Source organism: Melospiza melodia, unplaced genomic scaffold (assembly GCF_035770615.1).
Source record: "Melospiza melodia melodia isolate bMelMel2 unplaced genomic scaffold, bMelMel2.pri scaffold_138, whole genome shotgun sequence".
Taxonomy (NCBI): domain Eukaryota; kingdom Metazoa; phylum Chordata; class Aves; order Passeriformes; family Passerellidae; genus Melospiza; species Melospiza melodia.
The window spans coordinates 314,168-328,373 of NW_026948509.1; the positions used below are offsets into that span (position 1 = coordinate 314,168).

Sequence of the window (14,206 nt, forward strand, 5' to 3'; positions counted from 1 at the left end):
ACTGCGGGAGCTTCCCACAGGGTCGGGGGCACCACCTGGATCCGCGCTTGGGTACGTGGAGCATCGCTTAAAGGAGGCGCCGAGGGACGAATCTTTGTGCCGGGGAGCAGCAGCCGAACAGGTGAGCCCGTGTGGGTTCGGAGCGGGGAATTTTCTCCTTCCCCTTTGCAATTTCATCTTTCCAGTCCCTCCCCGGTTCCCCAGGAACACAAATGGAGCTTATGAAGACAAAAGGGATTAAGGAGAAGGAAGCAGCTCCTCTTCTTTTATTGTCTGCGTTTGACCTGAGGGGATCCCTCTTGACTTGTGGTTTTAAGGGTGTTGATTGCAGGAAAAGCTGCCTTTTCCAGGCTGTTAGGGGTATCCAGGGGGTTCTATTCTAAGGGGAATGGGAAAAGTATTCTTGTGGTATTATGGGTTTGATTTGAAGGCAGCCACCCCATTTGCACCACCCTCGGGTTTAAATGGCGGGGGCAGCCCTGGTGTCCCTCCTTTTCAAGGGTTTGAATGGAGGTCGAAATCGCCCTTTCCCATCAGTCGAAGGCTTTCATTTGGGGAGCGCCCCTACTTTTCTGCTCTCCTAGGAGGTGAAATTGGAGGGGAGAACACATTTCTTTGCCCTTGTTGAAGTGAGGTGCGCCCCGTCTGCGGTTTCGGGGTTGGCTTGCGGGAAGCCGCAGCTCCGGCAGCGTTTGCAGGGCTGCAATGGGGCTGTACCGCTGCATTGGAGGGCGCTGCCCGTGCCCGCGGCCCGGCCCGGAACGTTCCCGCTCGGGAGCGCTGCTGGCACGGCCCGGACAGCTGCCGGGGCGCACGGGGGATTCGGCGCGGCCGGGCCGGCCGAGGGCGGCAGTGGCGGAGCCGCGCCGGTGCGAGCCGTGCGGAGCCGAGTGGAGCCGGGCCGGGCCGGCCAAGGGCGGCAGAGGCGGCGCGGGCGCTGCCGCGCCGGCCCGGGCGGTGCCGGCCGCTCCGTCCACTCCGGGCGCGGGGCTCGGGCGCCGCCGGTAGCCCCGGGCCCGGTGCCGGCCCCGCCGGGCAGGGGCAGCGGGCGGGGCTCCCCGGGGCGGCGCCGGCCCCGCGTGCCGGAGCAGCCGCCGCAGGAGCCGCTTTCCTGCCGGGAGCCGCGCTCCGTCCGGGGCCGGCAGCGAGCGCGGGGTTCGGCCGCTCCAAGTTCGGCGGTGCCGTGGCTCGGAGGCGCTTTGGAGGCGTTGATGGCATCGCTGGGTTCGGTTTGCAGCGGCTGTCCGCTAAGGGATACGGTGTTCTTCCTGAGCGGGCACGGTTCTCGGTGCCGGTAGGGATGATAATGGTTTGTTTCGGATTGAGTTTTGTAGTCGGATATATATTTTTTTGCCGGGGTATTATGTTTAGAAGGGCGCGCAATGTTTTTTACGGGTCGTAGCGCGAAGCAGCGGTTCGCATTTTAATTCTGTTGCGGTGGCTTTTATTAGCGTGAGTGTATAGTGTTTGTTTTGGGCGGCTTGGGGTAGCGTCGTGTCGTTCATAGCAGCGGGTTTTTAATCTCGATAATTGCATGTGTGTTTATCGTCTTCCAGGGCTTTTATTTGTTTGGTTTGTTTGATTGTAGTGTATGTTTTATGGTTACGGGTAATTTGGGGGACATTGTTTATGGTTACGTTTGTCTTTAGTCTTTGTGTTTGTTTCTAGGTGGTATTTTTATTTTGATAGCTTGAGGCACTATGGGTTTATTCAGTTGGGAATAAGTTTTTTGTTTCAGATTTCAGTTTATCTGTGTTTTTTGGTATTATTCTTGTTGTTGCTTTCTTTATTTTCTTTTTTTGTTGTTGTTGTTGTTGTCTTTTAATGTATTTGCGTATTGTTTATCATGGTTTATTTTGGGAACGTGGGTTTTTATATGGTGGGTTTTTAAAGTATTTATTTATTTGAGTAGTCAATTTCTTAGTTTTTAGTGGTTGAGATGTTTTTCCATTTTGTTAATTAGTTCAGGTTTTAAAGTTATTTTTACAGAGGATTGTTTATTCTTTGAGTTAGTGTAGAGGTAGAATTTTGTTGTTTTTTATTTTTTTTAGTAACGTCGTTCAGGGTGAGTGGCACTGTCTTGAGTTTAGTAGATGGGATTGACTTTTTTTTAGTACTTTTTGTAATTTGCTGTGTGTGTTTCTATAGGATTTTCTTTTATTTTGGTTCCATTTTTCTGTCGTGATGAGAATTATTATTGAAAAGAGTGTTCTTTGTTTTTTTGCTGACACTTGTTTGGCTGTTGGAGGTATCTTGATGTTTTTGGAAGATATTGGTGGGAATTTGATGCTGTTTGTTCTGTCATTTCATTTAGGAATTGGATTTTAAATATGCAATTATGACTCTAACTATATTGAAACAAAAGAAATAGATGTGTAGCAATGGGAATGGGCCAATTTTATTTTTATATATTCGGTCAATTTTTAAAATTTAACATGTAACATGAGTCATTATATGTTACAATAAGTTATTCTAATTTTAATAGAGTATTGTGTATGTTTATAGATATATGAATAGAGAATATAAATGTAAATACAACCCAAACAAAAATACAAATATATAAATGTATTGCAACTATATGCAGATATATAAAAAATTAATAATAAATTGTAAATGTAAAATAACATAAATTGATACAATATATAGTACAAGTAATACTGTGTATATTTTTTTAAAATAATATAGGAAATGGATATAAAATAGATATAAATATGGATGTGATCTATCTATCTATATATATCTATCATTTGTTGTATATTATGATAAATATAAATATAAACAAAAAAATAGGTAGTTTAAAATAATGGATGGTTTTGTTTTTTCTTTGCCCAAGCAGGGGTTTTAGTGTAAAAATTACAAATACAAATAATATAAAGGTAGAAATATAAGTATAGAAATATATCATAAACACATTAAAGATTTATATAAAAATTAGAAATATAAGGAAAAATAAGTTGTAGCAGTAGATATGGTAAATAATAAAAAAAAAATTCCCGTATATTTTTGAATAAGGTGCATATTAAATATAGTTATTAATATAATGCATCAATATAAACTATAAATATATGTAAAATATAACTATCTATAAGAAGGAATAAAAGCTCTGTGTCACGTGCAGCAGTAGAAAATTTCAGGCTCCCAGGGAATAAATAGTTTTCTTTAAATCATTTTCGTTTTGCAGATTTTTTTTTTTACTCTCGGGTAGCCTGAAAGTTTCTACTGCTGCTTTTTTATTCTAAAGGTGGAAAGGTAAACCAAGATTAGAAATACAAGAAAGGGGAAAGGAAAGGGAAGGGAAAGGGAAAAGGAAAAGGAAAAGGGAAGGGAAGTGGTGAAAAACAGAGTGAAAAAAGTAAAAAGAGTTGGAGGGAAAAAGAGAGGGCATTGGGGAGGAGCGGTGCTGCCTCAGGTCCTTCCCCGCCGTGGGGCGAAGGAGCCGTTTGATGCCCGGGAGGGAGTGCAGGTCCCGGTGGCTCCCGGGGGACGGAGCGGTGGCTGTCAGCCCGAGACTCCAACTCCCGGCAGGCCGTGCTGCCGGCGCGGCGTGTGACGCAACGGCTATCGCGGCACATGAGTGGCTGTCAGCCCGAGACTCCAACTCCCGGCAGGCCCTGCTGCTGGCGCGGCGTGTGACGCAACGGGCGACGCGGCCCGGCATTTTTCTCTAAATCGGCAGTAAATACAGCTGAGTAAAATTAGCTTGGTTTTCTTCCTTCTTTTGTAACGGAACTGTTTTTATTAAAAATCCTATTTGAATATGTGGAAAAAGTGGGGATGTCCTGTAATATATCGTAGCTTTTCTTGTTTACAGGGTGCTCAGAAAGCATGCGTCCCTTAGAGTCCCACGGAAAGGTTCTCAGTGCGATCTCTATCAAGGTATGTATTTACAAATAAGTGATCCCTTTAGATATTTGCCTGTGTACCTTTTCCTGTAATTCAGAGCTTGCGTTCTGTGGGTTTTATGATAAACCTGTAAAACATGTAAAAATGGTTTTGCAAGTCTTAAACCTTGAAGGTAGCAATAAGTGGATTTAGAGCCTGTTCTTGACCAGACAAAGGGAAAAAGTGTGACTTTGATGCTGAACTTGTCATTTTTCATTTGACTTGTCTTGAATGATTTAGGAATAGAGAGAACTAGAAAAAGAGAGAAATAGAATTGATTATTGAGCACTCCTCAACTGCTCACCATGGTTCAGTGTAGAGCCAAAGGGAAGGGTGATGGAACAGAGCTCTGTGCTTTGCAAGGAAATAAATTTAAACCTGACCTCCTCACAGAGTCTCACTAACTTCTTTTGTTTTAAAATACAAAATACGATTAGGAAGTGTTGGAAGTTAGTGTTTTCGGAAAGAAACGGCAGTTCCACAGAACATTCCATTTCACAGAGGCTCTGGGAACGATTCATGTTGTAAGTGCTGTCACTGCAATCAGTTAGTGGTTCAGCCTTGAAACGTGCACTTGGCCTTCTATAAAGCACTGTTTTGTTTGCCTTTCAGTGCTATGAGTCTTGATAAATTGGAGAAGAGCCCAAGAGAAATTTTTCATCCCTTGATATAAAAGGTAGGAAGTGACTTTTTTTGGTTTGGTTCTTTTTCTTTATTATTTTCTGGAAATAAAAGTAATTAAGTATAGGTACTACTGGTTTGTTTCTTCCAGTAGCAGGTGATAACAATAGCAGTAGTACTAGTAAAAATAACAATAGAAATAATAATAACAGTAATGTAATACTACGTAAACTGTCTTTATCCATTGAACTGGCCATTTCAAATCAAAACTTCTAAACACAAATCAAACCATCATCCTTGTAGAATCTTTCACAGCAGCGGGCTAAAGATCCTGGTTTTGTTGACAGGATTTATTGGTTCTGGAAGAACAAGAGGGAAGTACAAGCCTAACTACTTCTAGCTCACAGACCCGTCCAGTGAACCCAGCTTTGTGTTTTGGTGGGCTTGTGATGACTTTGAAATCAATTGCTCATTCCAGTAAAAAAAATTCATGTTTTTTTGAACGTGACAGCAGAAATAACTTTAGGCACCAACTGAATAATAATAGATCACCAGTTTAAGTTAAAAATTCATGCTATACTATCAAAATTTAAAGGTAAATTATTATGTATTAGGTGATGGTATAAAGTGTATGTTCTAATGTGTAATGCAAAGATACATACGTACCTGAAAGTCCTTAGCGGAAACAAATTTTTATGTCTGCTGTTTGATTTTTTACCATACGATATTTGGCTTTATTTCCCAGGGATCGGTGAATTTTAACTTTGGAGTCCACTATGCTAAGGATGCTCAGCTTACAGGTGATGAAATGTTCAGTAATGGTGAGTTTTTCACCTTCTCTTTAATTGCTATGCTGATCTGAATAAGAAAAAAAAACAAAAGCAAGAGAAAAAAAAGGATGGTTTATTATTTTTTACGCTGTTATGTTTGTTTCCTCAGTATTTGCTGCAGCTCTGCTTACCCAAGCTTTGGGTTCCTTCTGTCCCACTGGGAGTTGCCCAGTTTGGTTGCATCTGGTGAAATTCACCCTGAGACCTTACAGAACTAGCTCCAACTACGTGAGAGCCATTTGCAGTTCTCTCCAGACACCTGGAGAATGGGTGACGTTTCTGAGGATCCGGCGAGCGTGCTTCTATCAAAACTCAGTCTGTGAAATTTCTGGGGAAAACCCTTCTGTGTCCTGAAGGGTTCAAACTCTGGCGAGGATCCCGTTATCAGGTGCTCACCTGGATGGTTCCAGCTCCCAAAGGTAACACTTGTACTCTTGCCCTGTAGTTTACATCTATTGTATTTTTGTTATTTTGCAAGATTTTTTGTCTTTGCAAAATACTGTGCATTTCACTCTTTGGAACCTCTCAGATGGTTCTTTGGTGCAGCACCACCCCAGGGGACACTTGGCTGCTGTCCTGAAGGGGTTGGTGGCTGGAATTGTGAATCCTGGAGAGTTTATGAGTCTTCTGTCCCCAGGGAGGTATCATGCTTTGTTTACTCTTGTTCTGTTGGTTAGGCGCTGCTTCTCGTTGCAAGTACGAATTTCAAACTGCCCTGTTCTTTTTTTAACTGTTTTCCTGGTTCTCTCCGCCCGGCAGGGAAAGACTCTCGTATCCTTGTCGTCAGGCTCGGTGCTGTCCAAGAAGATACGGGGACTAAAAAAATCATAAGAAGCAAAATATGACTGCAGGGAAAAGAAGCTGGAGAGAACAGAAGGTGATGTTGTTATCCTTACCCTGAATTAGAAACATCCGCTGTGCTTTGATGCTGGCAGCTGCCAGGGGCTTGTTAGCTCTTTGTAGGCAGGTGTAGGTGTTCACTTGTAGGTTTTATCTCTGGACAAGTCAATTCAAACTTTGCTAAGCTGATATTTGCAGATTACTCTCTAGCACAGTCCAGCATGACATTTTTGAATGTTGTAAAAATACCATGTTACTTGGAAATTGCTAATGAAGAGAAGCTTTAGGGGAAAATAAGATTTCAGGGTTGGAAGATGTGAGAAGAATTTTGTGGGGACGTTAGACTGAAGTAAAGCACACTTGAAGCTGGACTGGCACGCTGGCAGGTCCCCTATTAAACAGTAGTGCTGAGATTAGCCTGGGGGTTGCCCATTGTTTCTGTAGAAATCAATGTTTCCTGGTCTTCAGAGGTAAGCTGCTTTGAAAAGCTGGAAGGTGCAGCACGCTGACAATCCCCGTGCTTTGGAATAAAAGTAGATTTCAGAAGGGTCCTAAGCTTTTGTCTTTTCCTAGAAGTCGATGTAATCCTGTCGAGGAGTTTTTAATTCTCTGTTGCCATGTCATCCATCAGAGCCCTGTTGTACTAATCTTATACAAGTACAAAACAAAAAATCAGACCCTGTCCCAAGCACTTAGAGGCCAGAACACGATTTCCTCAGGCTGCCATTTGTGTGCCATCGGTACTCACCACGAATTGAGCCCTCTGGCTCTGACAGAGCCCCTGGATGCTGACGGAAGGGGGCTGGTCACAGACCCTGGAGGTGCCTGTCCCCCAGGGTGGGAGAGGACGAGGCAGTGTGGCCTGCAGGGAGGGTGTCGTCCCCAGAGAGCAGCCGGCGACTCCATGCCTGCCCGGGGCTGCGGGTGCACCCTCGGGGTGGACGCCTGCCCTCAGGTTTCCCTCTGGGCACCCGGGGAGGGAACCAGGTCCATCCGTGTGGCAGCTGCAGGGCCTGCAGGCTCTGGGCCCTGGAGCCGAGTGAGCCTGAGCTGCTGCATGCTTGCTGTGAGCTTTGGGGTGAGCGTGCATCACTGCAGGCCTGGGATGGATTGAAATGCGCTGAGGAAAGCGGAGGGAGGGAGGGAGGGAGAGAGGGAGGGAGGGAGGGAAATGCTCTGTTAACATGTGCCAATTCTTCTGTCAGACTCATCACGGCGGGACAGCGTGAGGACTGAAAGTGTAAGAAGATGTGGAGGGAAAGAGAGAATCTGACAGGAGCAGCGAACGCATGAGTGCACGAATTTTGCTTTTTGCTTGGATGTAAACTCAGGAGTTGAGAGGAATTTGGGAGTGAGAAGGGACATTTCAGAAGGAGAAGAAGAAAAAGAAGTTGTTGCTACAGTCCTGGCAAAAGCTTTTGTTCTAGCTAATAAAAGAAGTTAGTTTAAAAAACAAAAAGGAAAAAATGTAGTGTTTTTTTTTTCCTTCACTATGATATTCATTGGTGGTATATGGTGTGTTGTTTTATTTCTTGGTATTATTAACTCTGTGTAAATTGTTTTTTGAGTGAAGCTGACTTTCTGGATGGGTTGGTTTGTATTTGAGGCAGGATTAATTTCAGTAGGGTTCTTTCATAGATTTCTGATGGGTATTACTGGGATTTTGGTTTTGTTTACTGTATGTATGAACCTAGAGCTTTGGTAGGGCCAGCTGGGCTGCTGGAGTTTTGGGTGTGAATTTATTAGATGGCTTTTGTTAGATGCAGTTTTTAATTTTTGAAATGTTTTTCAATGTAGTGGTTTTAAGGTGGTTTTTAAGAATTCATTGTATTGCTTTATCTTGTTTGTAGTTGGTGTATGATAAGGGATGTGGTGTGAGTTCTTGAACATTATGGTTTTGGTGTTCCTAAGTTCTGATTTCTTTGTGGTTCAATATTTTTTTTTATTTTTATTTTTTGGGACAGGGGCATTTATATGGTGGGTTTTTATAGGCAATATGTTTTTTAATTTAGGTAGTGATATTTTTTAATATTTTAATAGTTTAGGTTTTTTATTTTCATGGTTTTAATTTTTTTTTTTAATTTTTTGAAATAACTTTTATAGATTACATGTTATTATTTGTGCATTAACATAAAGGTAGAGCTTTGGGGACTTTTTTTAGTAATGTTTAGGGTCAGTTGTGCAGTTTTGAGTCTAGTGCGTTGGTTTGATTTAATTTTTAATGGGTGTTTGTTTTTATTAGCAGTTGTGTCATTTTCAAGGTGTGTTTGAGTTTTTTGGGGTTTTTGAGATACTGGTTTAGGAGGAAGTTTATGATGAGAATGTGCGGAGGTTTTGGGCTACTTTATAGTGAGATTTAAAATTTATTTACAGTTAGGTTTATTTGAGTTTTTATTAGGGTTCAGTGACGTTGTGGGATGTTTGTTCTGTTAGTAATAGAAATAGGTTTTGTTTTGCTGTGCTGCGATGGGATGGGCGTGTGCTGCGTGCCGGTGCTGACAAAGGTACAGTATTGTTGTGGCTCTGGTGCGTCGGGTTAATGAACTGACATGGTTTAATATAGAGATGAAAATAGAAATAAATATACATTTAAAAATAAATATAACATTAGAGTGGTAAACATAAATATAGATAACAGATACATACATAAAACTATAATATATGGTATATAATTGTAACATGTTATCATATAGATAAATGATAGTCTATTTTATATATATATACACAAAGATATATAAATATAGATTGTAAATATAAAAATATTTAAATAGAGTTAAAGTAAATTGGGGGGTTTTATTAGGGTATAGGCTGGGGTTTTTAAATGATAGCAATAAAATATAAATTCAGATATACAAATATATATAGAAATACAAATATCTATACATATTTAATTTAAACAAATATAAGTAAGAAAATATGTATAATACAGAAAATATATTTCTATGATTATATTAGAAGGTATTCCCTCTAATATAGATAAAATCTATGCATAAAATAAATAAAAATATCCATATAAATATCATTATAATTTTGAAAAATAAATTTACTTCGTAAATTTTAAATCTGGTTCAAATAAAGGGGTGTCCTTGGTTTTTATTTGGTTAGAGGCAGGAGTTTTATTTTAAATAATATAAGCAATATAGAAATGTGGATCTTAAGATAGAAATATATAATAAATATATAAAGAGAAATTGCTAAACTATGAATATAAATTTAAATATAAATATATGTAAGTAATATGAGGAGTTGTGGCATGGAATATAAATAACATTAAATGGCAATATAAATTATAAATGGGAATATAAATATAAAAATATGTAAATATCGTTTAAAAGAAATGGAATGTTTTGGCTTTTATTTAAGTAGAGGCAGGGTTTTTATTTTGAATATTATAAGTGTTCCAGAAGTAAAAATCTTGACGCAGAAATATTTAATCCATATAAAAATATGAATAAAAAAATATAAAAAATATAAATACCTACTCGCATCGGATGTAATATAGAATATAAATTTATTTATAAATTGACATTGGTAAAGATAAATATATAAGTAAGCAATATACATTAATATACATTATAAATACAAATATGAATATAACAATTGAACATTAGGATAAAATCTATTTAAATATTTTTTAAAAGAAAGGGTTCGGTTTTTTTTTATTGTTGTGTTAGAGGCAGGGTTTTTATTTTAAATAGTATGAATGTAGATATTGTTATATATTTCTAAATATTGAGATATACAATCAAGATATAAATATATATATAAACACAAAATATAAATAAATACAAATAATAGGAAGTGATGTAATGAAGAATACAAATAACAGTATACATAAGTATACATTTTAAATGTAAATGTGAATATGAACCTGAAAAATAGAATTTTATAAAATATTTAAGTACAGTTTTGAAGAAAGGGGTTCTTTTTGGCTTTAATGTGGATGGAGGCAAAGGTTTTATTTTAAATAATCCAAGTGTTACCGAAGTAAAAATCGTAACAGAAATGTATACTTACTATGTGAAAATATTTATAAAAATATACAAATAAATTTAAGTTTTAGGGATATATGCAATATGGAATAGAAATGTATTTATAAAAAGAAATGTATAAATGGACAGTGTACATCAATATACGTTGTAAATAGAAATGTGAATATTAATATGAAAAAATATTTTAAAAAATATTTAAATATTTTTTTTAATAATTTTTTTTGTGTTGTGTTTTGTTTTGTTTTGTCTTTTATCCTATTAGATTAGAGGCAGACGGTTTTTTTCCCTCTTCCCGGTTGTTTTGGGGCATTTATTTCAGAGCAGTTTTCGGCGGGGGTCGCCCCTGTTCTTTTTTGCCGCCTTCGCTGCCGCAGCCCCGAGGCGCGCTGCGCCCCCGGCTGGGGCGGGCGGCAGTGCTGCCGCCTTGTGGGCAGAGCGCGGTACTGCAGGCGTGCAGCTAGAGGCGGCCAGCTTGGGAGTGGCGCGTGGGCGATGTCGCGGAGTTTTGTTTGACCTTCTCAGCATGGCGGCGAAAAGGGCGGGGAAGTGGAGGACCGTGTGGGTGTTTAACTGCACTGCCTGCACGGAATACCGACGTCATGGCGGCCCCGACGGATTTTTCTGTGGCGTTTCATGTGTACCCGAGACATGCTGTGGGCTCAGGGGCTCCGCGGGCGGGCGTATTTTGGCGGGTTTGTGAGAGGCATCTGGGTAAACGCCTCGCTGTGCCGGGGTCCTCTCACGTCCGCTTTCCCGCCCTGAGGGAGCCGAGCCGGGCCGAATAGTTCCGAAGAGCCGAAGAGTCGAGTGTGGCCGGAAAGAGCCGAGTTTCCCCGAAGAGCCGAGTGTGGCCGGAAAGAGCCGAGTTTCCCCGAAGAGCCGAGTGTGGCCGGAAAGAGCCGAGTTTCCCCGAAGAGCCGAGTGTGGCCGGAAAAAGCCGAGTTTCCCCGAAGAGCCGAGTGCGGCCGAAAACAGCCGTGTTTCACCGAAGAGCCGAGTGTGGCCGAAAACAGCCGAGTTGAGCCGAAGAGCCCAGTGCGGCCGAAAACAGCCGAGTTTACACCAAGAGCCGATGATAGCCGACTGGAACCGATAGCCGAGTGTAGCCGACTTGAGCCGCATTTAGACAATGTGCCGAATACGACCGAGTTTAGCCGAAGAGCCGAACTGAAACGAGTTTAGACCAAGAGCCGAACCACGCCGAATTCAGCCGAGTTTCATTAAACAGAACCGAACGACGCCGCAGCGCTCTGCATGCAGTGCGCCTGTGCAGACGGCAGGGATCGCTGTGCCTGCAGAGCGCCGGTGCACACGGCAGGGGGCGCTGTATAAAGTATAAAATATCAACTATCTATAAAAAGGAATAAAAGCTCTATGTCATGTGCAGCAGTAGAAAATTTCAGGCTCCCAGGGAATAAATCGTTTTCTTTAAATCATTTTCGTTTTGGAGGTTTTTTTACTCCCAGGTAGCCTGAAAGTTACTACTGCTGCTTTTTTATTCTAAAGCTAGAAAGGAAAACCAAGATTAGAAATGCAGGGAAAGAAAGAAAGAAAAAGAAAAAAAGAAAATAAGGAAAGGAAATGAAAGGAAAAAAGAAGGAAGGAGAGGAAGGAAGGAGAGGAAGGAGAGGAAGGAAGGAAGGAAGGAAGGAAGGAAGGAAGGAAGGAAGGAAGGAAGGAAGGAAGGAAGGAAGGAAGGAAGGAAGGAAGATAAGATAAGATAAGAAGATAAAAAAACCCAAAAACCAGGAGGGCAAGGAGAAACCTAGGGGGAAAAAAAATAGAAGAAGAAAAGAAAAGAAAAACCAACAAAAAAAAAAAAAAAAGGAAGATGGGCAAGAAAAATCCCTGAAAACAGACCAGAGGAAAACCCCAAGATGGGCAAGAAAAAAAATCGCAACAAAAAACTAAGATGGCGAAGAAAAAATCCAGAAAAGGAAAACCCAGGAAAAAAAAAAAAAAACCTGAAAAAAACCCCCAAGGGGGGCAAGGAAAAACCAGAAAAAACACCAAGATGGGCAAGAAGAAACGAAGAAAAAACCCCAAGAAGTGCCAGAAAAAAAGAGAGGCAATAAAGGCCACAAAAACTCAAGACAAAAGAAAACAAAACCAAGACATGCCAGAAAAAGGTACGAAAATGGTTCTGCCAGGTGCGATCAAGGTGAGCGGGTTCAGATTCAGGTCCAGGAGATGAACAAGTGTCAGATTAGCTTGGGGCACTGCTGTGCAATGCAGCCGTGACAGGATTCATGTTTAAATATAGTTTAAATAGATTGGGGATTGGTTGGCTTTTATTGGGGTATAGGCTGGAGATTTCATAAAAAATATAAAACTAGAAATGCAAATATATCATATATATGTCGATATCAATAAATATTTAATACATATAAATATAAGTAAAAGAAATCTATTGTGTCAAAAGAATATATCTATTATTATATAAAAAGGTATTCTCTCCAATATATATAATATCTATAAATATAACAAATGAAAATTACAAATATAGATGTGAACAAAATTATGACAAACAAAATTATTTTTAAAATTTTAAATGTGTTTTAAAGAAAGGGGTGTCTTTGCTTTTTATTTCGTTAGAGGCAGGGGTTTTATTTTAAATAATATAAGTACTATAGAAATGTAAATCGACATACAGAAATATATAATAAATATATAGAGATATAAAGATATAATACCAAACTATGAATAGAAATAGAAATCTATGCAAGTAACATGAAGAGATGCAATATATAATATAATTTTTATTATAGAGTAATATAAATTCTAAATATAAATGCGAATATAAATATGAAAAATATATGATTGGGGCTCGGAGCAGCCCAGGTGTCAGCTGTAATGATGATGGGGGCTCGGAGCAGCCCAGGTGTGAGTGTGAGGATGATGGGGGCTCGGAGCAGCCCAGGTGTGAGTGTGAGGATGATGGGGGCTCGGAGCAGCCCAGGTGTGAGTGTGAGGATGATGAGGGGCCGGCTCCTGCCGGGGCGAGGCTGTTTTAGGGGGAGGCTTTGCCTCAGCTCCCTTTTGCATGGAGCTGCTGAGTGGAGGGGTTTATGGGGCACTCCCGGCGCTGTCTCATGGAAGGACTGCGAGAGCTTCCCACAGGGTCGGGGGCACCACCTGGATCCGCGCTTGGGTACGTGGAGCATCGCTTAAAGGAGGCGCCGAGGGACGAATCTTTGTGCCGGGGAGCAGCAGCCGAACAGGTGAGCCCGTGTGGGTTCGGAGCGGGGAATTTTCTCCTTCCCCTTTGCAATTTCATCTTGCCAGTCCCTCCCCGGTTCCCCAGGAACACAAATGGAGCTTATGAAGACAAAAGGGATTAAGGAGAAGGAAGCAGCTCCTCTTCTTTTATTGTCTGCGTTTGACCTGAGGGGATCCCTCTTGACTTGTGGTTTTAAAGGTGTTGATTGCAGGAAAAGCTGCCTTTTGCAGGCTGTCAGGGGTATCCCGGGGGTTCTATTCTAAGGGGAATGGGAAAAGTATTCTTGTGGTATTATGGGTTTGATTTGAAGGCAGCCACCCCATTTGCACCACCCTCGGGTTTAAATGGCGGGGGCAGCCCTGGTGTCCCTCCTTTTCAAGGGTTTGAATGGAGGTCGAAATCGCCCTTTCCCATCAGTCGAAGGCTTTCATTTGGGGAGCGCCCCTACTTTTCTGCTCTCCTAGGGGGTGAAATTTTAGGGGAGAACACATTTCTTTGCCCTTGTTGAAGTGAGGTGCGCCCCGTCTGCGGTTTCGGGGTTGGTTGCGGGAAGCCGCAGCTCCGGCAGCGTTTGCAGGGCTGCAATGGGGCTGTGCCGCTGCATTGGAGGGCGCTGCCCGTGCCCGCGGCCCGGCCCGGAACGTTCCCGCTCGGGAGCGCTGCTGGCACGGCCCGGGCAGCTGCCGGGGCGCACGGGGGATTCGGCGCGGCCGGGCCGGCCGAGGGCGGCAGTGGCGGAGCCGCGCCGGTGCGAGCCGTGCGGAGCCGAGCGGAGCCGGGCCGGGCCGGCCAAGGGCGGCAGAGGCGGCGCGGGCGCTGCT

At 41.9% G+C, this 14,206-nt stretch overlaps 1 long non-coding RNA gene across 2 annotated transcripts; it reads left to right on the top strand.

Moving 5' to 3' along the window:
- The first annotated feature begins 1,127 nt into the window (after window positions 1–1,127).
- LOC134433120 (uncharacterized) lies at window positions 1,128–8,197 on the top strand. 2 transcript variants are annotated; one of them, XR_010031491.1, is made up of 7 exons: window positions 1,128–1,309; window positions 3,812–3,876; window positions 4,495–4,558; window positions 5,249–5,324; window positions 5,443–5,752; window positions 6,093–6,210; window positions 7,379–8,197. It is a non-coding gene; the product is annotated as an uncharacterized LOC134433120 (long non-coding RNA). The 2 variants fall into 2 exon arrangements; XR_010031490.1 differs by having other exon boundaries at window positions 1,128–1,294; window positions 7,379–8,196.
- Window positions 8,198–14,206: the final 6,009 nt, after the last annotated feature.